At 43.3% G+C, this 23,793-nt stretch overlaps 1 pseudogene; it reads right to left on the bottom strand.

Annotated features, from left to right (window-relative positions):
* LOC127631680 (Fanconi anemia group J protein homolog) overlaps positions 1-23,793 on the bottom strand; it is a 50,379-nt pseudogene that overhangs the window by 11,116 nt on the left and 15,470 nt on the right.

The following is a 23,793-nucleotide window of genomic DNA, read 5'->3' on the forward strand; positions in this document are numbered from 1 at the left end:
TCTGTTTAAGTAACTAAAGGTAGTTTACCATCATTGTTTACAGTTGTCAGACCCTGGCACTTCAATGTATCTGCTGTTTTACAAAAGCTTTGAGCATGGCTCATCCAAACGGGTTTTAGAGCTAGAACTACCCATCTTAAAATAGACACTATACAAGGACCTGGACAACTGAGGATCTTCAAGACAAGTCAAATACATGTAATTGCAGATTTGTTATGATTCTGCAAACCCTTAAAGTACTTGCAAATCTTTGATATTGGGGAAAGGATACCAATAATAACCACCGCTCTGGCATTGTCATCTGTAAAGTCGCTCACCTTTTCTCTGCAAAGAGCAGAGAAATCAAATCATTAGCAAACAGGAAAACACATTTAAAACCAGACATTCGAAACAAGTCCTTTTCTCATCACTAACCTCTGTTTCCACAGTTGGCTGCCTTTCCACTGATGGCCTCATAGTAGGTCTGTAGCAGTTCATTAAAATCACCTTTGCCACCACCAAGTAGCTCGGTGATCACAGTCTTCTGCTCTTCAAGCTTGTCCCATATACCTGTCTTCATACAGCGGTCCCTCAGTTTATCCAGCATCTTTTCAAATAAACACAGACAGGACATGAATCAAGAATAAGATTTCAGAAATTGATTCATGTGTCATCAAGTCACCAGATATGTTTAGCCTTTAACATTTAACAAGATTTAATATTCAGTCTACAACAATATGTATGATAACATGTACATGGTTATTCATTTATTCCTGTTCTTGGGTAATACATCAGATATTAAGAGTAGAGTAATAATAGGAGTGCACTAGACTCCTAAAGGGTAAAGCGGGATGTTTTTAATAACAAACAGAATGAAAACCAAATTGTGCAGAGGGAAAGCAAAAGTCATAAATGTGGGTTCTATTAAAATCAAAACAAGACTCAGCTGTGAAGAAATGTCTGAATCCTGGTTTGTCCATGCACAGATAAATAAATACATACAACTTCTTTGCACTGTAAATTGTTACCAGATTGTATCTTATATTTTAAAGAACATATGCAGCTCAAATTACTTACACAGCAATCTCACAGCAGGAAACTCTCCAGCTCTCCTTACTGAGCAGAGAAACCAATGTATTGGCCGACAATATTTATTAGGGATACACCAATTCGATACCTGGATCAGTCTCGGCTCCGATACTGACGTTTTTAACTGGATCGTGCATCGGACCAGTGAGCCCGATCCAAATCCGATACTGTGTGTTAGTGATTGTAGTTACAGTCAAGCTCCAAAAATGGCATAAAAGAACCAAAAATGCATAATGAAGTCCATATGACTTGTACATTCTTGAATACAAAAGATAGCATTTTGAATCTCAAAAGGCTGCGTTTAATAAAAAAATACATAGGCTGCACGTGTAGCGTGCTTCAGTAGATGACCAGTGCTCTGTTGTCACGCATACACATAACTAGCACAAACGTAGACGGTAAATGGTCTAGTTAACCATGGTAAGTTAATAGATAGTTAACCATCCGTATATATTGGTTATAAGCATGAAAATACCAATATGAAAACTGGTATAAATGGTTTATCTATAATTAATAAGTACCACACTTTGTACAAACCTGTTAATACAAATGCACAATCCAGAAATAATAACAGCCACAATATGTAGAAGGGTTGTACATGTAATGTAATTTTTAGCCTAATTTGTATTCTCTCTTGTTCCCACGTTCATGTAAGAAAACACCATTAATGAACATGACAGTTGTAAAAGTGGCACGTACTTATAGGCTACATGATGAGGGAAACCATCCAAAAACACTTAAAACCAGCGGACTTCTGAAACATCGGTATGATTTCCATTAATGCTGCATCACTGATTGAATTAAGATTGAAATTGCAAATGGCCTTGTACGATTACTAAACCTTAAAAGACTACGTTTTAATATATACACCATTTCAAGGATTTAAACAATAACAAAGAAATTAGAACGGTACTGTATCGCCTGAATTGAACAATACTGGCTCCTATTATAATCAATGAAGCCATTCAATACAGCGGTCTGCGTGACCTGTGGACGAAGTAAGGATTTGTATTACAAAGTAAGTATTGCACGCTTCACTGCAGCGGTTCATGCATCCATTTGTGGTTGCTATTTCGGTACTTTAATTTCCGTTAGTTACACGCATCCAGCCACGAACAACATGGTCCACATTTAAATAACAACATTTTTTTTTTTAAATTTAACATTAGCAACGTTCATCGTGTTAGTCACTTTGAATGAAACGCCTCCAGCTGTTGTTTTGAATGAGTTTGACAAATAGTGGGAAATATTCAAGGAACAAAGATGTCACTTCCTTGTGCGACCCTGCATCATTCTGTGCAGACATTGCATTTTGGCTTCGCTCTATGTTATGCATAATTTAAATGGATTTAATCTGACTGATCTCAGTACAGAACACTCTGGGCTGTCAGCATATTTGTCTTTGGGAGAAACACCAACAAATCCACAATATATCTGGTAAGAAACCTGAGTTTTTACAATGAAACCTGTTTGAGTCAAAAGATTAGAGTTTAATCCAATATGCCATTTTAATTTTTTTTTATAAATTTGAGAGATATCCTACGAAATCTGTTAAACACAATGACCACTATAGTAAACAGAAGCCCCAGTTTTTCATTAGAAATCCTATATTTACTGTTCATTGAGAAAAACAAAACATTTTCAGAGGCTTTATGTGGAGTTAGAATGATAACAAGATGCATTTTGAACTGTTCTGAGACTTAAGTCATTCTGAGGTTAAGTCATTCATAGATTTCCTTTGCAGCTAAGCACAGTCACTCCTAAAATACAACCAAAAGTTCAGTTTCAGGCTGCAGATGATGTTTGGACCACTCAACATGTTTGGCAGACATGGGACAATAGTAATCAGTACATAGATTCAGAATTTATAATGTATAATTTTTTAACTTTTTAGACTTTAAATGTATTAAAAATGTTTTACAAATGAATCACATTTTTCTGTGAATAATTGCAATTAAATTATGGTACATGATACATTACAACAAACATGAAAAACCATCATAATACATATAAAGTATTTACTTTGTTTCAAAGAACTGGTTAGTAATCATTTATTCTAATTATTAAAATGTAGTTTTTTTTATTTTATTTTTTAGATACATTTAATTGGACACATTTTTAAAGGCATTAAGTGTATATATATACATGCCATAGAATTAGTGGACATTTTGGTCAAAATCTTCTGCCGTTTTCCAGTAGACTTTTTATAAAAGTTTTTAAGTGTACATTGCAAATGCATTATTTGACACTATACATACAGATAAACATATTGAATTGTGTAGTTTAATTTGCTGAAGTTTAAAATCTCAAAACTATTATTGTCTTTGGCTGTAACTATACCTGTCTGCAGCTTACTCAACAGCCAGGTCTTTCAGACACTATGCACATGCTGGGTTTCACTCAGGCGGTTTCGCTTTTGAAACTTCACATCTCACGATTTTTTTTGAGATGTGAAGATATACAACAGCTTGCCCATATCTGTTACCTGCTTGCGGGTCAAGTCTTCATTCTCCATACTATAAATCCGATTCCGTGTTTAGGAATGGGACATGCATCACGTGCAATGATGCACTGCTTCACACAATCAGTTCTCTTACGAGAGGTTCTCTCGTATTGCGTAAGCTAGCTTACGCTACGGGAAAGATTCATCTTTTCTGAGATATTGAAGCCAAAAAAATTATCCTTAATTTTTGTATCCATTGTCAACACAGTGCGGCAGCTGCAAACCTTGAGCGGGCTAGCTAGCGAGCTCATAGGTTGCTCTGTGGCAACTGCTGCAGCCTATAGACGAGCTTGGGCGAACTCGCATCCAATGAGAGGCGTCCGCGCGCTCACTGCGTCAAAGCCCGCCAAAATGGGCGTGACTAGAGTGCACATAAGCGTAGTTCGTAGGCTGGAACCCTGATTTTCATCTCTTCAGCGAAGCTCTTCGCATCGCTGACCTGGAAGCCGCGTCGCCGTTCGAGGGGCATCAAGCAAGCATGGACAGCGCTAGAAGAAGCCGGCCGTCTCAGCCACCTTCAGCCATCCTGCGAGCTACGCCATCCGACGACGTATCCTTTTATTCAGCAAGCTAGTTCTCACGAACTATTCACAAAAGAGTACTGAGCGTCTTTTTCAAGATGCCTCGCTCCACTTGCGCCTCATGTCGCGCCCTTCTCAGCACAGGAGACCGCCACATCATCTGCGCTCTCTGCCTGGGACTGGGGCACGCAGAGCTCGCCCTCACTGAGGGCGGATGCGATTTCTGCGAGGAGCTACTGATGTCGACCCTGCGGGCTCGACTCGAGCGCTCAAAGCAGAAACCGCCGCGCCGCCTTACCTTCAGCCGCGCAGGAAGAAGCGCCGCTCACAAAGGCTGCCGGAAACTGTGGTTGAAGCGACTGCCTCGCCGGAGCCTCTCCCTCGAGCATCGCTTTCACCCTCCCCGCCCCGGGACGCGCAGTTGCCGCCGGCGGCCGCACTGCTGCCATCTCGGATGACGAGGCGGAGGATAAGGGCCGCTGTTCCATCATGGCTTCGGACAGCGAGGAGTGGTCAGGCTCCCAAGCCTCCTCCTCGGCCCAGGAATCCAGCAGGACCCGCGCTGGAGTCGAAGGGGAGTTAACATGCCTCCTCACACAGGCCGTCGACCGCCTCGGGCTCGAGTGGTCACCGCCCCCTGAGCAGGCACCCAACAGACTCGACGGCTGCTTTCTTCAAAGCCATCGCCGCTCTACACCCGCGGCCCAGGCCGCTCCCTTCCTGCCGGAATTACATACGGAGCTTGCAAAGTCGTGGAACGCTCCTTTTTCAGCCAGGACCCGTTCCCACGTCTCCACCTCTCTCGCGTCGGTGGACGGCGCCACTGAGAGAGGCTAATCCTCCATCCCCCCGGTCGAGGACTCGGTAGCAGCACACCTTTGTCCTGGTGCTCCCATCTAAGGCCTGCAGAGCGACTTCCGCCTATGTTGGCCGCGCCTATTCCGCCGCCGGCCAAGCCGCATCTGCTCTGCACTCAATGGCCGTTTTACAGATCCTACAAGCAGACCTTCTTCGGGAGTGGGATGAGAAAGGCAGGCACCCAGAGGCTGTTACTGATCTACTGAACGCGACAGACCTCGCCCTTCAGCGCTACCAAAGCTGCAGCCCAAGCTCTAGGGAAGTGCATGGCCTCGCTGACTGTGACCGAGAGACACTTATGGCTAACACTAGCCGACATGGGAGAAGCAGAGCGCTCCACGTTCCTCAACGCACCGCTCTCTCCGACCGGTCTCTTCGGCTCCGCGGTGAGTGGCATTGTTGACCGCTTCTCAGAAGTCCAGAAAGCCACCCAAGCCATGAACCTCTTCCTGCGGCGTCGCTAAGCTCCTCTGCAGGCCGCTCACGTGATCAGCCTCCTGCACGAGCCTCTTCACAGCGCCCAGTTCAACAAACTCAGACTTCTCAGCGTCGACAGGGCGGCCGCCCTCGATCAGCGCTCAGACAGCCGCCACAGGTCGCCGCCCCTGCGGGCCTCGATTTAAGGTAGCGCTGAAACCAGAGCAACCGAAGTCTTCCTAACTTTGTTGAACAAGCGGCGGCTCAGTCCGCCGCGGCGGACCACCGTCAAAGCTTTGCCCCTGTCAGTCCCCTTCTCTCAGGCTACTACAGTGGTGAATTTAGCAGCCAACAAGCCGGTAACACTGCCCGCTTGCCTGCACTCAAGCGCCGTTTTCACGGCGACCCAAATAAATCTTGTAAAGAGCAAACATGTCTTATGTGTAGAAAAAGTGCCCACAACCCAGTGTTCGCTCCTACACACAAGCATAACACATCCCGTGCCCCTATCAGAGCACGCTCTCATAAAGCGATTCACGAACCGCTCGGCGTCAGAGTCAATGAAAGCGCCCACAAACGCGTCTGCGCGCCCATTCTCTGCCCGCTCTGTCACACGACCAGCCCTATGTGTAGAAAATGTGCCCAAAATCCAGTGTTCACTTCTGCACACAAGCACTGCATGTCTCGTGTCCCCACCAGAGCACGCTCACATAAAGCGATTACTGAACGGCTCGAGCGTCAGAGTCAATGAAGGCGCCCACAAATGCGTCTGCGCGCCCATTCTCTGCCCGCTCTGTTACACGGCCAGCAACCATTCCTCTGTGTGTAAGTCCCGTGCCCATGACTATGCTTGAGCATCACGTAACAGATGTGACTCTTTCCCCATTCATTCCAATCGGAAGTCACTCACAAAACAGCCTGTTCATGCTGTCTGCGAGCAATCATGCATAAACACACTAAACGCAGCTCACACATTTTGTTCAGCTCTGTGTGCGGCAATCAGAGCGAATTGGCCATTCACCCTCTAGCGTTACGCTTCAAAGCGTGGGAAGCTATTCCAGGGATATCCAAGTGGGTGTTAAGCACAATACAACAGGGCTATTTGCTACAGTTCGATCGCCGCCCTCCTCGCTTCAGAGCTGACTCGAAACCACTGTGAACACGGAAGCTTAGCGTGCATGCTTCGTTCAGAAATAGCAAGCCTTCTGTGCAAAGGGCCATAGAAAAAGTGCCACCCTCTCTGAGCGAGTTGGGGCTTTACAGCCGTTATTTTCTTGTTCCCAAGAAAGACGGCGGCCTCAGACCCATATTAGATCTCAGGGTTTTGAACAAGGTGCTTGCAAAAGACCGTTCAAAATGCTTACAATCAGGAAACTCCTCGCGCATGATGCGCCAGGGGACTGGTTTATTTCTCTCGATCTGAAAGATGCATACTTTCAGATTCAGATAAATCCCGTCACAGGCCATTCTTGAGATTCAGCCTGGCGGCCAGGTTTATCAATACACCGTCCTTCCGTTCGGCCTGTCCTTAGCACCCCGTACTTTCACGAAGTGCATGGATGCGGCGCTTGCACCCCTGCGGAGTCAGGGTTTGCGAATTCTGAACTATTTGGACGACTGGCTGATTATGGCTCAGTCACATATGGAGCTTCTGTCTCACAGAGCAGTTCTCCTCAGCCATCTGAACAGTTTGGGTCTTGCATTCAATTGGACCAAGAGCTCACTACAGCCCAGTCAGACCATTTCCTTCCTGGGAATAGAACTAGACTCCGTGGCAATGACGGCTCGCTTATCTACACAGCGTGCACGCCGTGTTCAGCGACTAGCCGCATCTTTTCAGATGAACAGCCTCACGCCTCTGAAGAAATTCCAGAGAGTGCTAGGTTACATGGCCTCAGCCGCAGCAGTACTTCAGCTGGGTTTACTGCACATCGCCCGCTTCAGCATTGGCTAAACACCCGGCGTCTCGCCGGGCTTGGGCCACAGGCCGCCAGCCCATCAAGGTGACTCAGACCTGTATATCAGCTCTGCAGCCCTGGACAGTGGCCGAATGGTATCAGCGGGGAGTGACAATGGGAGCTGTATCTCGCCGAAAAGTCATCTCGACAGGCGGCGTCCAACACGGGTTGGAGCGCGGTCTCGCGAGGGCTCTCCGGTTTTCGGCCTATGGTCAGTTCAGGAAAAGCTCCTTCACATAAATTGTCTGGAAATGATAGCGGTCGAGTACGCGCTCGTGCGCTTTCTCCCGGTCATTCAGGGTCACCACGTTCTGGTCCGTTCGGACAACAGATCTGTGGTATCCTACCTAAACCGTCAGGGCGGTGTCAGATCCAGGAACCTCTTCCATCTGACGAAACGCATACTGAGTTGGTCCCAGTGCCACCTGCGCTCGCTGAGGGCGACGCGCGTGCCAGGCCACCTGAACGACGGCCCGGACAGACTGTCCAGAGACAATATTCCCCCAGGGGAATGGTCCCTGCACGCTCAAACAGTCCAGGCGTTATGGCACCTATTTGGCAGAGCAGAGATAGACCTCTTTGCGTCCAAAGAGAACTCTCACTGCCCAATATTTTTCTCGAGCGAGGGCCAGCTGGCCCAGGACTGGCCCAGGCGCCCGCTTTACGCCTTCCCTCCCGTCTCGCTATTGCCACAGGTAATGCAGAGGATCAGGAAGCGGCGTCACTCGGTGCTCCTCATAGCCCGCGTTGGGAGAATCAGACATGGTTACCGGAGCTTACGCAGCTGTCACTGACAGCGCCGTGGCCCATCCCAGTGAGAGCAGATCTCCTCTCTCAAGCTCGCGGCACAATCTGGCATCCCCACCCAGAGCTGGGCGCTGCATGCGTGGGTGATCAGCGACTACCCGTCGCTCTGCCAGAAGGAGTAATAAACACCATCATACACGCTAGAGCCCCTTCCACAAGAAGACTCTATGCGTCAAAATGGTCTGTGTTCTCAAAATGGTGCACCGACAGAGACCTGGACCCGCGGACATGTGGGGTGTACGTCAGCTGCTCGTATTTCTACAAGAGCTGCTGGATAAGGGCAGATCCCCATCCACGCTCAAAGTGTATGTGGCGGCCGTTGCGGCATTCACTGAACCCCTGCACGGCCAGTCATGGGGTAAAAGCGAGCTGGTCATCCGCTTCCTCAGGGGAGCTAGAAGGATGAACCCCCACGCCCCCATCGGTTCCTATCTGGGATCTTTCTATAGTTCTCGAAACTATGAAAGCCCCCTTTCGAACCACTTCAATCCGTGGATTTGAAATACCTTTCACTCAAAACCGTTTTTCTGACTGCCCTGTCATCAGTCAAACGTGTGGGAGACCTTCACGCGCTGTCTGTCAGCGCTGCGTGTCTTGAGTTTGGACCAAGTGACTCCAAGGTCATTTTAAAGCCTAGACACGGCTATGTTCCCAAGGTGATCGGTACTCCTTTCAGAGCACAGGTCATTTCCCTATCGGCGCTGCCAGCATCCGATAGCTGAACGCGACGCCAATCTCCTTTGCCCGGTCAGAGCACTGAGATTGTATACTGCGCGCTCCGCTGCTTTCAGGCGCTCTGAGCAGCTTTTCGTTTCGTTCGAGGGCGCACCAAAGGTCTCGCCGCCTCGAAACAGACACTATCTAGATGGATAGTGGACGCTATTGCTGCTGCATACGGCGTCAAAAGACCTGCCATGCCCGTTGGGCATTAGGGCTCACTCCACTAGAGGCATGGCATCCTCGTGGGCATGGTCCAGCGGGATTTCCATTCACGACATATGTGTGGCAGCGGGATGGACTTCCCCTCCACCTTTGTCAGATTTTACAATATGGAAGTGCCCGCTCTGCAGGCAAAACTACTAGCGGTTTAATACGCTACAGCTCCCCTGGTGAGCTGTACTGATGGGACACATTCCACACAGACCGGCACCGCCGCTCTGTCGTTCCCTTCCCACTATGTGCTTATGTATTACACAATCAATGACCCGCATTCTTGCCGGCCAAATATTATTTCCCCACTCATAAGGGCTCCCCGGGTCCCCCTTAATTCCCTGGGGCTCATACAGTGGATGCTTGGCGCGCGGCGTTGACAATGGGTTCCGTAGCGTAAGCTAGCTTACGCAATACGAGAGAACCTCTCGTAAGAGAACGTATCGGTTACCTAACGTAACCTCGGTTCTCTCTAGATGAGGGAACGAGTATTGCGTAGCCGGCCGTGCTTTCAGCGCCACGAGCGACTTTTCGCTTCAGTCAATGAAAACCAGGGTTCCAGCCTCACGAACTACGCTTATATGCACTCTAGTCACGCCCATTTTGGCGGGCTTTGATGCAGTGAGCGCTGGACGCCTCTCATTGGATCGCGAGCTCACCCAAGCTCGTCTATAGGCTGCAGCAGTTGCCACAGAGCAACCTATGAGCTCGCTAGCTAGCCCGCTCAAGGTCTGCAGCTGCCGCACTGCGTTGACAATGGATACAAAAATTAAGGATAATTTTTTGGCTTCAATATCTCAGAAAAGGTGAATCTTTCCCGTAGCGTAAGCTAGCTTACGCAATACTCGTTCCCTCATCTAGAGAGGACCAAGGTTACGTTAGGTAACCGATACGTTTCTGTGTTAGGTTTTGTAGTTGAGTCAAGCAAGTACCACGTGAAAAATTATATATGACTATGTTATATAAGACACAGAAAGTGGGGAAAAACTTCAATGTCAATTGTGCAAAAGTGCCAGGCTTTATTCCTGACAGGCAGAAGATGCCCTTACCCTGCCCCGACCCTAATCTGAGCCTGTAAAGCCGAGTAGCCAGCCAGGAACAACTCTGGACACCTTTCGCTTATCGTGTGAAGTTTCAGGGAAGAAAAAAAAAAGGATACTGCATACATTTTTTTTAAGGCATTAAACAAAAAATATTAATCGCATATATTAATGCATAAAATGTCCCAGCCCTAAGAATTTTATTTTAACATGGCATTGATTGGATGATGATGGCCATGACTTCTAATCAAAATTATTTATGCTAATTTCTGATCGGTAAATGCTTCAGCACTGGCTATCACTTGATCATATGACAGTGCAAACAGAGAACATTGAGATTGTATTGCCAAAGTAGAAAAAAAACATTGTTACATAAAAGTCAAATCAAGTCAAATAATTTTTATTTGTATAGTTTTTTATTTTTGCATTAACCAATACATATTGTTCCAAAAGCAGCTTTAAGGAAAATCAGCAGTATTGACTGTAACGTCTCAAAAGCATGGATAACCAAGTTAAAGCCAGGAAAAAAAAAAAAACACGGATAGCAGTAGTACATACACTCCTGTTGTGGATATGCAAGTATTTTGGATTAAACGATTTCCTTGACTGTTGTAGAGATGACAATTAGTCACTGTATTGTTTACCTCATTCCACATGGCAACAAGCTGTCATCAAACAATTGATGATCACATGATGGAACTTCCTTTTTAAATAATGTTTTTATATATAAAAACATTTTTGTGGATGCCCCGATGTGGATACTAAAATCATTAAAATTGGTATCAACCAAAAATGTTCATATCAGTGCAACCTTAACTCTATCCATAATAAAATCACTGTGATCATGCTATTGCTGGGCAAAAAAGAGAGTGAGTCTCAAGGGAAGAACACTGATCTAAAAGCCCTCTCCCTCGCAGAGAGCAACTCTTGTCTCTGATGTGCACATTTTCCTCTTGAATAGGCATGCCTTCACAATCAAAGAGGATCTTCACTGGATTGGAAATGTGTTATAAGGGTCAAGAAAAAGTTCTACTAACTTCTCACGACACAGTAGGAATTTGTGTCTTTATCCTGATGAAAACTCCATAAGAGTGAAGGAAAGCCTCGGGGCTCTGTATTAGGACCATCACACATGTTTGTAGTTTAGAGAACAGAAAGCTAACGCACACCAACACTTTTCCAAAGCAGACAATACTGACATACTAATGTTGACATGGACGCTACAACCACTAAATATTAAATCCCATCTAAGGTGGCTGAGACTTTGCACCATGAAAACAAGCTTTAAACACTGAGGTGACTGCCTATTACTGTGAAGTGAAGCAAGGGCCAATTTCATCAGGTCTGTGCTTATAGGAGCTAACAAGCAAGTTGTTATCAATAAAACATGACACTTCCGCTGAAGCTACAACATCAACTTGAGCCCATAAATGTCACTGATTTAAGGGCTAACAGCAAAGCAATTGTCCTGCAGTTGCTGCAAATCCAGTATGAACAAAAGATAAATTATTAATGTGCTCTCTCAGAAGACCGACTGAGGAACAAAACAGTCATTATAACCCACATTGCACTGGAAAAATTAAACATTTCTCAGGAAGAGTTGATGGAGAGACAAAAGGACAATAAGAGGAAAGGGAAAAAAGCAGGGACAAAAACATGCCCCTTGTTTCGATAGATACAACTACTAGGTTGGGTTACCATATTTGGCATCTTGAGTTTACCTTAAAGCAATATTCCGGGTTCAATACAATGCCCATTTGTGGCATGATGTTGATTACCACAAAAAAACAAAAACAAATTGGACTTATCCCTCCTCTTAAAAAATCAAGGCTATATTAAGACAATAGAAGTGAATAGGGCCAATTTTGGAAGGTTTAAAATGGCCTATAATTTTATAAATGCACTGAAAATAATATATACATCTTCTGTATAAATGTGTGTATTATTTGAGCTAAGTTAAATTATAATTTTTAAAGTCATTTTAAGTTGATATGTCATCATGGCAATGAAAATGTAAAATTGGATATAACTTTACACAGAAAAGGTTAGCAAGCAATTTTATCACATTAAAATAATTTGAACACATATATTGTTTATATCTTGTGGCTATAATTTTGAAACTGAATATCTTAACATTTATGGATTGGCCCTATTCACTTCCATTGTAGTGCCGCACTGTAACCCAGGGCCCATATTCCAAAAGATTTTTATCTTTCCTAGCTAAGCCTATAAGCTATTCAAAAAACAGCTAAGAACAAGTTTTACTAAGGAAATGTTAATGTAAGAGTAAGGCGGAGTTGATCTCGTTGCCATGGATGACGTCACATTTATGAGCGCACTAATTTAAATCACCCAAAGTGAATGTTAGACAGGGGGAAGCGGTATTTGTCAGCAAATTCCTCATACACAGATAGCAGGATATATATATATACAGTTAGTTCCAGTCCTCGAATCTGATTGGACGAGAAACGCTCCATGAGCCCTGATGGAACGATGATGGTGTGACGCTTCACTGTGTGTGTATCACTCCGCGTTCATGCTGTTCTAAACTAAAGTGTTAGGAGATACTGGCTTTTTTTATTACATATGTTAGCCAGCAGGTGGTGGCAAAAGATCATTTTGTGTGTAATATGAGCCAGTTGGTGACATAAAGTGAATCCGTTAGTCATTGATTACATAGAACAGCGCTCTAGAGTTTCCACATTGGATACATACTGTTTAAAATGGCGGAGGACATCGCTGTTTCTATAATGAATGAAATTTGCGCACTGGCTACCCCGAAATATAGAGGAACACCCCTTTTGGACGTCTATATTCCACTGAGAACTGAAAACTGAACTTCAGAAAGCTGTATGCATCTCTGATTGGGTGTAGCAACAGGTGATCGCACACACTACATCTCTCTCTCTCTCTCTCTCTCTCTCACACACACACACACATACACGCACACATACACATACACACACATACATCCATCCATCCGTCTATCTTTGTTTATCCAATGACTTGTTAGAAACAGCACAAGCCATGATACTATTTCTAAAGTGAACATTTTGAACTAATAATGGAGACTTGGACGCATCATTTGTTTTGAACCAGCAATGGCAGATACTGATCTGTCGTGTAATAAAGCAGTTCCATATACAAATGCGTTTTTATGATCGTATTCAGTTTTTCCTAATTTTTTTAAATGTACTTGTTAATTGAACTGTTGTATATAAGCAATATCACACTCACAATCATGCTATATGACCCTACATCAGCACTGCTGTAATATTACTGAATTAAAAAACAGCACCATCACTATTTTAATAATTTGTTTAGTTTTTTTTGATCAAATCAAGACAGGCCCCATTTCCAGCAGCCATCACTCCAACAATTTATCCTTGAGTAACTATGCTAAATTGCTAATTTGGTACTAGAAATTCACTTGCCATTATATCAAATAATATATTTCACAGTTGAAAGCTATTTGGTTTGTCAAATGAAGCTTAAAATTGTCTTTGTGTTTGTTTTTGAGTTGCCACAGTATGCAATAAACTGTCATTAGGTCAAAAATGGCAAAAAAGAAACCGCTTTCTCTAGAAACTCATCAATCAATAATTGTTTTGAGCAATGAAGGTTATACAATGCTTGAAATTGCCAAAAAACTGAAGATTTCATACAACGGTGTACACTACAGTCTTCAAAGACAAAGGACAACTGGCTCTAACAAGGACAGAAAGAGATGTGGAAGGCCCAGATGTACAACTAAACAAGAGGATAAAGTACATCAGAGTCTCTAGTTTGAGAAATAGACGCCTCACATGTCCTCAGCTGACAGCTTCATTAAATTCTAACAACCCCAGTTTCAAGTACAACAGTAAAGAGAAGACTCAGGGGTGCAGGCCTTTTGGGAAGAATTGCAAAGAAAAAGCCACTTTTGAAACAGAAATCAAAATGAAAAGGTTAGAGTGGGCAAAGGAACAGACATTAGACAACAGATAATTGGAAAAGAGTGTTATGGATCTTAACCCCATTGAGCATCAGCTAGACCGTAAGGTGCATGAGAAGTGCCCGAAAGACATCCATGTCTATGGCAAGTGCTACAGGAAGCGTGGGGTTAAATGTCACCGGAGTATCTAGACAAACTGACATCTAGAATGCCAAGGATCTGCAAAGCTGTCATTGCTGCATGAGGAGGATTTGTTTTTTATGAGAACTCTTTGAAGTATTTTAAGAAATTCTGAAAATTTCTTTCAAATTGTAATAGTAATTTTTCACGTTATTAATGTCCTGACTATACATTGTGATCAGTTGAATGCCACTTTGGTGAATAAAAGTACCAAGTTCTTTCCATAAGAGCAAAATCTGTACATTATTCCAAACGTTGGGCAGCCAGTGTGTATATATATATATAAGCATATAATATGGATGGATGGAAGGAGGACTTCTAAGCTGTCATGGGTTTAGGAGCTACTTTTAGCATTGAAATGCTTTATGAATTACTCTTCGATTAAACATATTACGCCCCTATACTTTAAGAGTTGCTCATACATTTCTGTGTTAGGAGCTATTTTTTAGCCTTAAGACTTTTTGTGAAAATGGGCCCAGATTTTTTACTTATTCTATTAAAGAACAAGAGGGACATGTCAAAATAAATGTTTGTGGTAATCAACACTATGCTACAAATTCTGTCAATTGAGCTTAACTGGTATTGAACCTGGTAGATTCCTATAAAGGTCAATGTTAATAAATTCTTCTTGGTCTGAAGTGTAACCCGATAATGACCTGAGCGTAACCTGATAATAAAACGCTGATCCGTAGAAGACAGGAACACATGCAAGCACAAAGACTCCTTGTAAAGGCTTGTTGTTTATTTTCCGAGCGCTGTAATTTGTAAGGCCTCATAAAAGTGGGAGAAATACAATACAGTACCACTCTAGGAGTCCCTTGGCTCAAAGGGTAATGGTCCTAATGCTTTTATCTCGCAGACACTGTGAGTAAACATCACTCGATGTCTGCTTCTCTGCAGCCATTTCATTACAGGCACATTTTCCACATCCTTCATCTTGACAGACTAGCATGCTTTTCGAAACAAGGCGACCAGCCAGTCAACAATGAGTTAGAAACTCATGTCTTCTTAGAGATTAAGACTCTGTCACTAGCTCTTCCATTCTGAAGACTCATTCAACAAGAGCACAAAAGCAGATGTTAGGCAGAATGGTTGCCTCAGTCACCATTCACTTTTATTGTTTGGGGAAAAAAACGCAATGAAAGTGAATGGTGACCGAAAAATTCTGCCTAACGAGAAACTTAAGTCATATTGGACTAAAACAACATCAGGGTGAGTAAAAGATGAATGGATGGATGTTTTTATATTGGGTGAACTAGCATTTATGCAGAACAACAGATATCACCTCACAAATGTTATTTGAGACTTGTTACTTGTAAATTATTTTAATAATAATAAAAAAAAGGACCAAGAATTGAATCTGCTTTTAAAAAAATATCAACAATAATTGAAATGGACATCATCCAATGCTGCCAAACGAAATTAAGCACGGCACATGTGCACTTGTGTTTTAAGATGGTTGGGCAAGGAACTGGAGTTTGTGGGGGTGGTGGTGATGGGATGAGCGCATGGTCTTCGTGCCTAATTCATGGACATTATCTGACAAGAGTAGCGCTGTTTCCACAGGGCCTAGACTAGGACACAGCAGAATGCAAATGTCAATCTGCACACTTGGCTGGGGCTCAGGTGCACAAACATGGTAGAATTGACCCTACACCATCCCTATCTGAGGTTACTGACAGTGCCATCAAACAGACGGCATGCTCAAATGCAACATGGACGCACTACTACCCTAACAGCCTCAGAAAAATTATAATAGGCATTTAACCTTATATTCAAATTTCAATGTGTTGCCTACATCTAAAATGTTCTATAAAATGACAAAAAAACGCCTTATCTGCCTATTAGTTAAACGTTTTAAAAGGCTAATAATAATTTCCAACTGTAATATTACAATGAATTTTAGAAGTGTTTGATAGCAAACACTACATCTAAAACCCCAGAGTGTATGGAGATGTGCGGTAGACCCAATCCTGACACCACATCTCTCACACCACTTCAGAGGGCTGGGAACTCACAACAGCAGTGACCCAGTCTCATGCCTTATTCAAGGCCCTATTTCAGCAAACCAGATTTTAACATCTTCAGATGTCTCAGTTAGACTAGCATCAACCACAATAAACCACACCAACACAAGTGCTAAATTCACACACAAATTCACACTGAAGTGTTTACATATTATAACAGCTTGGGACTGACAACTTTGTTTTGTAACAGGTGTGAATCTCAAATTCTCCTGTGCTTAGAGCAGGACAGAGGAGCAGATTGAATAATGTACATATAGAAGTCAATCCCCTTCTCTAACTTGCAAGTATTGCCTGTAACCATAACAAAACTATATATAATAATTATAGTAATTGTTAATTTTTACAGTCTTTAAGGATTTAATTTGTATTATAAATCATTCCGTATTTCTTAACACTCATCCAAACTCTGCTCTCAAGTAGTCACTTCAGTTATAGAATAAGGTTGTCAGTCACACACATTTTTATGAACAGAAATGCATTTGGAACTCCAAACAGAGCTGACAATAGTATTCTGCTGCTGTGTGCAGCCAAGTTGATGCGACAACTACATCTAAGTGGTGATTTAATACTGTAGCTACCAGACAAAAAATTAAGTCGAAAGTGATGATAAAAAAAAGAAAAAAAAGAAGACATTTAAATGATATGTGGCTGCTCTCCTCTCTGTCAGTAAACAGGGCTATTGTCTAAACACTAAAACGGCCTAACACGTTCAAAGAAACTGTTGATAAAACAAAGTGGGGTGAAGACTATCTAGCGAACTTGCACAGGCACACCAAAGGTGAATAATTAATTGTCTTTACCTGACTAAATATATGCATCACAGCTTGTGCCACCATGCTATATTAAGTCGAGCGGATGCAGCTCTCCGAGGGGACGTAGTGGCAAAATGGCACAGAACTCTGTGCAGGCTCTCTCCAGCTCTCATTTCCTCTGCCACCACACCTCCACTGCTCTCTTTAGCTATTTTCCTCTAACCTTGATGCAATTCTGTCATTGTGGTAACACATTGCAAATTTTCTTTCTTTGCAAAAGGCCTCTAAATAATGGACAAGCTTGGCTGTAGGGTGGCATAAATGAAACATAGGGCCCTGGTGGCAGCAAGGGAAGACGTGTTGCAGTTGTAAATAATTCAGCCGTCAAATGTCACAGTGATGATCATGCCAAGGACAGAGCAGAGTGGCGTCCCTGCCACCTGCCTGCAAGAACCAACACTTCTTAGCGCTGCTATAGGGCAGGCCATTAGTGTGAAGCCAACAGTGAGAGCTGAACACCACAGATAAAGCACACGTTCTGTTGAAGTATGGATCCGTTTTTATCTAGTTAAGAGTTGACTGGAATAAGGGGTTTCCTCACTAATGGACAGCAAAAAGAGATACCCACTTGAAGTGGTATGTCAGCAAAACAAAAACAATGACTCTGATATACATCTGAAACCAAGTGAGCAGTGCTCAGGTTTTGAAAAGAACAAGTGGCTCAATCTCACTTCCTCCTACTGCCAAGTAAACATTGGTGAATTGTGCATGACTTGGTGCAGTAAACAGACATGAGAGGTGAGTTGTAGGATCATTTGCTGCTAATGGGGCTCAGTATTGCAGTTTATGGTTAATTTAAAGCTCAAGAGGAGACTGGCAACAGAAGCAAAATCTTTCTCTGCCTTATTTCATATATGTATTTGTGTCTTCAGCAAGCTGGCAACAAGCTACAAAATGGAAATGAAATAGGATTTTTTTTTTTTAGATTGAAGAACATAAAAATTTACAGTGTTAAACAGTTCACCTAAACATGGAAATTCTGTCATCAATAACCCTCATGTTATTTCAATCGGTGTTACTTATTTCTTTCATGGAACACACAAAAAAAAATTAAATTGAATTTTTTAATACAATGAATATGATTAGTGACTGAGACTAACAGTATGCTTAAAGGGATAGTTCACCCAAAAATGAAAATTGTCTCATCATTTACTCATCCTCATGCCATCCCAGATGTGACTGGCCACGCCATGGCTCTCCTGCAAGTCCACCAAGCCAAGGTGCTAAAAGAACTGCACAAGGGTCTTTACGGCCACCGTCCACCATTCCATTTTGGCAGGTCCGGCACTCCAGCGGCGACCCCCCCACGCAACTAGCTGTGGCACAAACATGCCCACACCCGTATGGTTTCGACGGACTGCGGGGACGATGTACCTTACCCCCCCCCCGACCGATCCTCTGGTTGGTATCAGGAGCCAGGTAAGTGCTGCGATGTCCCTCGACTCAGCACGGCCACAGGGCTTAAGCCCCTTCAACGTTGCGCCTCAGGCTTTGCCCCGCCACGAGGCCCCACCCACCGGTACATCCGACAAGATTGTCCCCTTGGTCCCCCTCGCCCAGAGCTTGGACGTGTGGTTTGCACTCTCCAACCCGTCGTGATAGCGGACCCGGACCGTCCGACTTTACTACGTGATTCAGTTCACCAGGCATCCGCCCAGGTTCAGCTGTGTTTTTTCTGCGGGAAATTTACTCACATATGCAAGTGATTTACTCGCAATCTAGAGGGCTGGCTAAAGTATTTCTACTGTATATGATGACAATGCATTTTGGCCATGTCTCGGAGACTGCAGACAGTATGCTGAGAGGCCTGGAGTCTCATAAATTCTTCTCATCGCCCCTGCTGTGCATTTGAATTTGTGAGGATGCAAGCTGTACAGATATATCTGCCACCCCCTTCTTTCCATCCCCACTTCCAACTCAAGCACCAGGCACCAGCTTAGGTGCATCTTCTTCACACAGACAGCTTGGCGACGTTAGATCTAATGACCTTTATCTTAATCTGCTTTAAAAGCATCCTTCATTTCCACAAGATCTTTCACCTTTGCCAGCCCACATTTAATAAGCTGGCCCTCCCCAGCTGTTTTTGACCTTCTCGTCATGAGGTTGTGCCAGACAATATGGCCACTGTGGTTAACCGGGGTCCAATTGAGACAAGTTGATGAGTCTGGGAAGCTCCCAAACCACACCTCGAGAACCATAAAGAGCCTGTGTGTCTATCTTTGTGAGTTATGTATGATAGTGTTGGGCCTGAGTGTCGTAAAGTACAATTAGTGTCAAGGGGATAAAAAGCCAGAATAGACACATACAGTACACACATGTGGCCCACAGCTAAGTGGAGAGATAATGATCAGGAAGCAGCATTAAGAGGTGCCTGGAGACTATATATGCTCTAGTGTGCTCATCAGATGGGACTCACAGGCTCCAGGACCTCCAAAGTCTCAAAATGGTTCCCTAAACTGTTACATTTCCAGATTAAACATTAATCCGCATTGAACATTCATACGTGGACATGATTTACAATAGGGCATTTCTGTGGTCGATAAAAACGGCTTTTTATGTTAAAATTGGGGCAGCAATCTTTGATCAAATGAGTAGGCTAAATCTTATTGCAAACATATTATTTGAATTATTCAACTGACCTGACCCATATATTGGTAATGTAAACTAAGAGCCCATCATCAAGACAAAGGCATATACTTGCACACACAAAGACATTTGAGAAAGTTAATCATCCCCTGTGAGGGTACATCATGACAGGCAGCTTGAAGAGGAGTGAATTATTCATAGCCTAAACATGACAATACAATGAGGAACAAAGTATTTTTCAATGGGTTTCACTAATTGAGCTTGTTACTTGAAAAAGGATACATGAAAGCTAGCATTCAAAGTTTTGTTCATTATCCATAATACATTACGTGCTTATTAGCACATATGGTCATCGTTGGACCGCTCCTATTAAATTCTAAGTAGATACTTCTAGTGTCTTGTGGCTCCTCTACCGGAATGTCAGGCAGCAACCACAGTTTTACACAGCATGCAGATACAGTATAATTTTTATGGTGGCTCTGAAGAAAACATCATCATGTCAACATCAGAAGTGCAAAGCTGTGGTCTCTAAGGCCTCAAAGTGGAAGATTTGTAAAGCTACAGTTTCAAATCAACATCAAAACAACAAAGAAACCTAAAAAGAGAAAGGCAAAAATCACAATCAGGTCACTGAAAAATATAAATCAAGAAGCCACATGATTTTTAAGGCTTCATTCACATCTAAAGCCCATTTAAAGAATGTCTCCCGAGGAGAGGTGCACTTGGTGTTTAAAAGCAGCGGTGATAAGGCTGTGTTTTTTGTTAACAATTGGATGCCGTTGGGCATTCCAATTTCTTCCATTCATTTTAATAGAAGTGGTGCGTCTCTATTAAAATGAATGGAAGAAACTGGAACACCCAACGGCATCCATTTGTTAACGAAAAAATACAGCCTTATCACCGATGGTAAATGGTCTATGCTTTGACAAGTAGGAAATGTTCACTTGATGTCACCAATGACAGTCCTTGAAATGTTCTATAGTACAAACGCCCCAGGGACACACCAAAGTTTAAAATGTACTGTAGGTTTTGAGTTTGTTTAAATACCTAACCCCAAGTATGAGCAATATAGCAATATATGATTTTATGACACACTTTCAAAAGCAAGGCCCCCAGATTGACCAGGAAAGCAAACATCTCTGCATGCTGAAATATGGCACAAAGCTTATGACCTTGGGGCCCCGCACTAATTGTGCTGACCCAGACCTGCATCAATTACAAACACACCCATTCAATGATTCTGACTTTACCACTTTAATTTCAGTCCATATTTAAGGTCTACAAATCAAATCATCTAATAGGTTGCCCACACTCTATAGCTATATGTAGTTTTTTATAAAACGCTTTACGTTAGTCATAAACGTTGAAATTATTTAAAAAGGAAAATACTGACCTGTGACTTGATGATGACGTGACTGGCCTCTAGCTGGATGGAGAACTTGATGCCAAGTTTGGAGGAGAAGGAGCCCATGTGAGAGAGGGTGCCTATGGTCACCACAATACTCTGCACTGATTCACTCAGATCCGAAAATGCCTGCCATGACACACATCATCAAGAACCACTACAGCTTCAAATTCACAAAATCAAATTAAGTTATACTGGCATCTTAACATCCAAATGAGATTTTAAAGGAATTTCAGCAAAAGTAGTTGCTCTCACCACAGCAGGGTTAAGGCACCAAAAGCTCAGCATGTTTACTAGGGTAAAGGTGCAGGTGCTCTGCTGGCGACGCTGGAGTCGTGCGAAAAAGCCCTGAGCATCAAGTAGGTCCAGCTGGGTGGTCCACATATAGCTCTGCTGGAGAGCCACATGGTAATCATTTGCAATCCTGCACACACCAGTGAACAGAGACATTAAATAGAACCAACAAATTAATGTGAAATAGCTGGAGTCATTAAGTGACTTAGAAGAACATGCAACAGAAGACTTAAAATATTTTAAAAAGAGAATACCGGTAATCAATAATCAAGTAATTGAGAGAATAATATATGAAGCAAAATTAAACAAGCATGAACCATTAAAATAATTTGAAAAGTATCTTCTGTAAGATTTTTTTCCTTTAATTCAAAAACAGACTAAATGACTACACCATTTAAAGACCTCATGAAATGGTTTCACGTATGGAAGTTATTTCCTTACGAAATAAGACTTATTGAAGGGCTTGAACCCTTGGACCCCTGCTGTTTGCAGTACGAGAGGTCCCGCAAGCCTCCACAGGGTTTTCCCCATTTGAACTACTGTATGAGTGTTGGCCACGTGGCGTGCTCGATGTCATACGGGAAGCTTGGGTGGAAGGACCTTCGAATAGCAAAAACAAAATTCAATATGTTCTTGACCTTAGAGCAAAACTCCACACTTTGGGGCAGGTAACACAGGAGAATTTGCTCCAAGCGCAAGCACATCAACGCAGACTGCACGACAGGGGCACTCGACTACGTGAATTCGCACAGGGAGATAAAGTGCTTGTATTGCTGCCCACTTCGAGCTCCAAATTACTCAGCAAGTGGCAAAGACCCTTTGAGGTCACACAACGAGTTGGAGATCTCAATTATGAGTTTAGGCGAACGGATAAGAGAAGAGGGGTCACGTCAAATCTACCACCTCAACATCCTCAAATCATGGAGGGAGGCGGTGCCTGTAGCCTTGGTGACAGTAGTTCTGGAGAGGGCGGAGCTCAGACTGGAGGTGACTCCCAAAACAAATTCATTCACCCTGGTCCCTTGTGGACATCACCTCTCACTGTCGCAGCTTACAGACATCGCCCGGTTGCAAACGGAATTCATGAACGTGTTTTCACCCCTTTCGGTCACACAAGCCTTATAGAGCACCATATTGAGACCACCCCTGGGGTGGTGGTTCATAGCCACCCCCATCGTCTTCCTGAAAACAAGAAAAAGATTGTTCCAAATTTGATGCTTATCCAATGCCGCGAATTGATGAGTTACTCGATCGGTTGGGCATGGCCCAATTTTATTCAACACTAGACTTAAAGGGTTATTGGCAGATCCCTTTAACTCCAATATCCCGAGAAAAACTGCTTTTTCAACACCGTTCGAATTACACCAAAACGTGACACTTCCATTCGGTTTGTTCGGAGCCCTGGCCACATTTCAGCTCCTCATGGACAAGACCACATACGGTATATGCCACTGCATCTCTAGATGACATGATATGCAACATCTGAGGGCTATCCTGAGAGCGCTGCGACAGAAGTGAGGGGAGGGAATGCGGTAAGGCTCGTCACCTGGGCTGTAATTACTCTAGCACATGTCTCATTATAGTGATGGCGGAGGGAGACCTGATAAGGCACGCCAGAGCATCAGAGTGGGAGAGAGAGTTGCAAGGAACTAATGTCTGAAGGACTGGCAGCAATAGACAAAGACTGCATCTTACAGTTCCATGAGCTCTATTTTGTGTTGGCTACTGAGAGCTGACTCCTTCATTTCCCACGAACTAAGATCCTTTACAGTTATATAACCTTAAGTCAAAAAAGATTATAGATAATCTAGGTCTAGGAAAACTTTCAAGCATCTTCAGAAATCGGCTCTTTGACCTATAACATCCCATGATTAAAGGGACAGTTAAAAAAAATGAAACTTCTGGCATCATGACTCAAGTTGTTCCAAAGCCTTATGTGTTTCTTCCGTGGAACACAAGAGAATATGTTAGACAGAATGTTAGCCTCAGTCCCCATTGACTTTTATTGTATGCAGAAGTAAAGAAGAGAAGGTAAGTAAATAATGATCATTTTTCATTTTGGTTGAAGCAGAACATGAATGTCCATCCTCCTATGATGTGGGACTACAGCGTGAGAAAATAAATGTGACAGTACTTGGCAAGGCTGCAGCAGAATGCCAGAAGAGACCAGTGTTGATCATGCCGAATGTTTTATCACCATTCCATCAATGTCATCTCGAGCCAGCAACAGCTTAGTATGGTTTAGGGTGAAACTGGCACTCTCGCAGGCACAGTCCTCTATGTTATGAGCCTCGTCCAGCACCACAATCTGCTCCTTCAGATTGATTTTCATCTGGCAGAGGAACAAAACGTGACATTTATCACCAGATGAGCACAGAAAATCAGAAAACACCCCAACTAATGTGTCATCAACCTCCTATGAAAACTGATACCATTAAACCACTTTAAACATG

This window comes from Xyrauchen texanus, chromosome 38, assembly GCF_025860055.1.
Source record: "Xyrauchen texanus isolate HMW12.3.18 chromosome 38, RBS_HiC_50CHRs, whole genome shotgun sequence".
NCBI lineage: Eukaryota > Metazoa > Chordata > Actinopteri > Cypriniformes > Catostomidae > Xyrauchen > Xyrauchen texanus.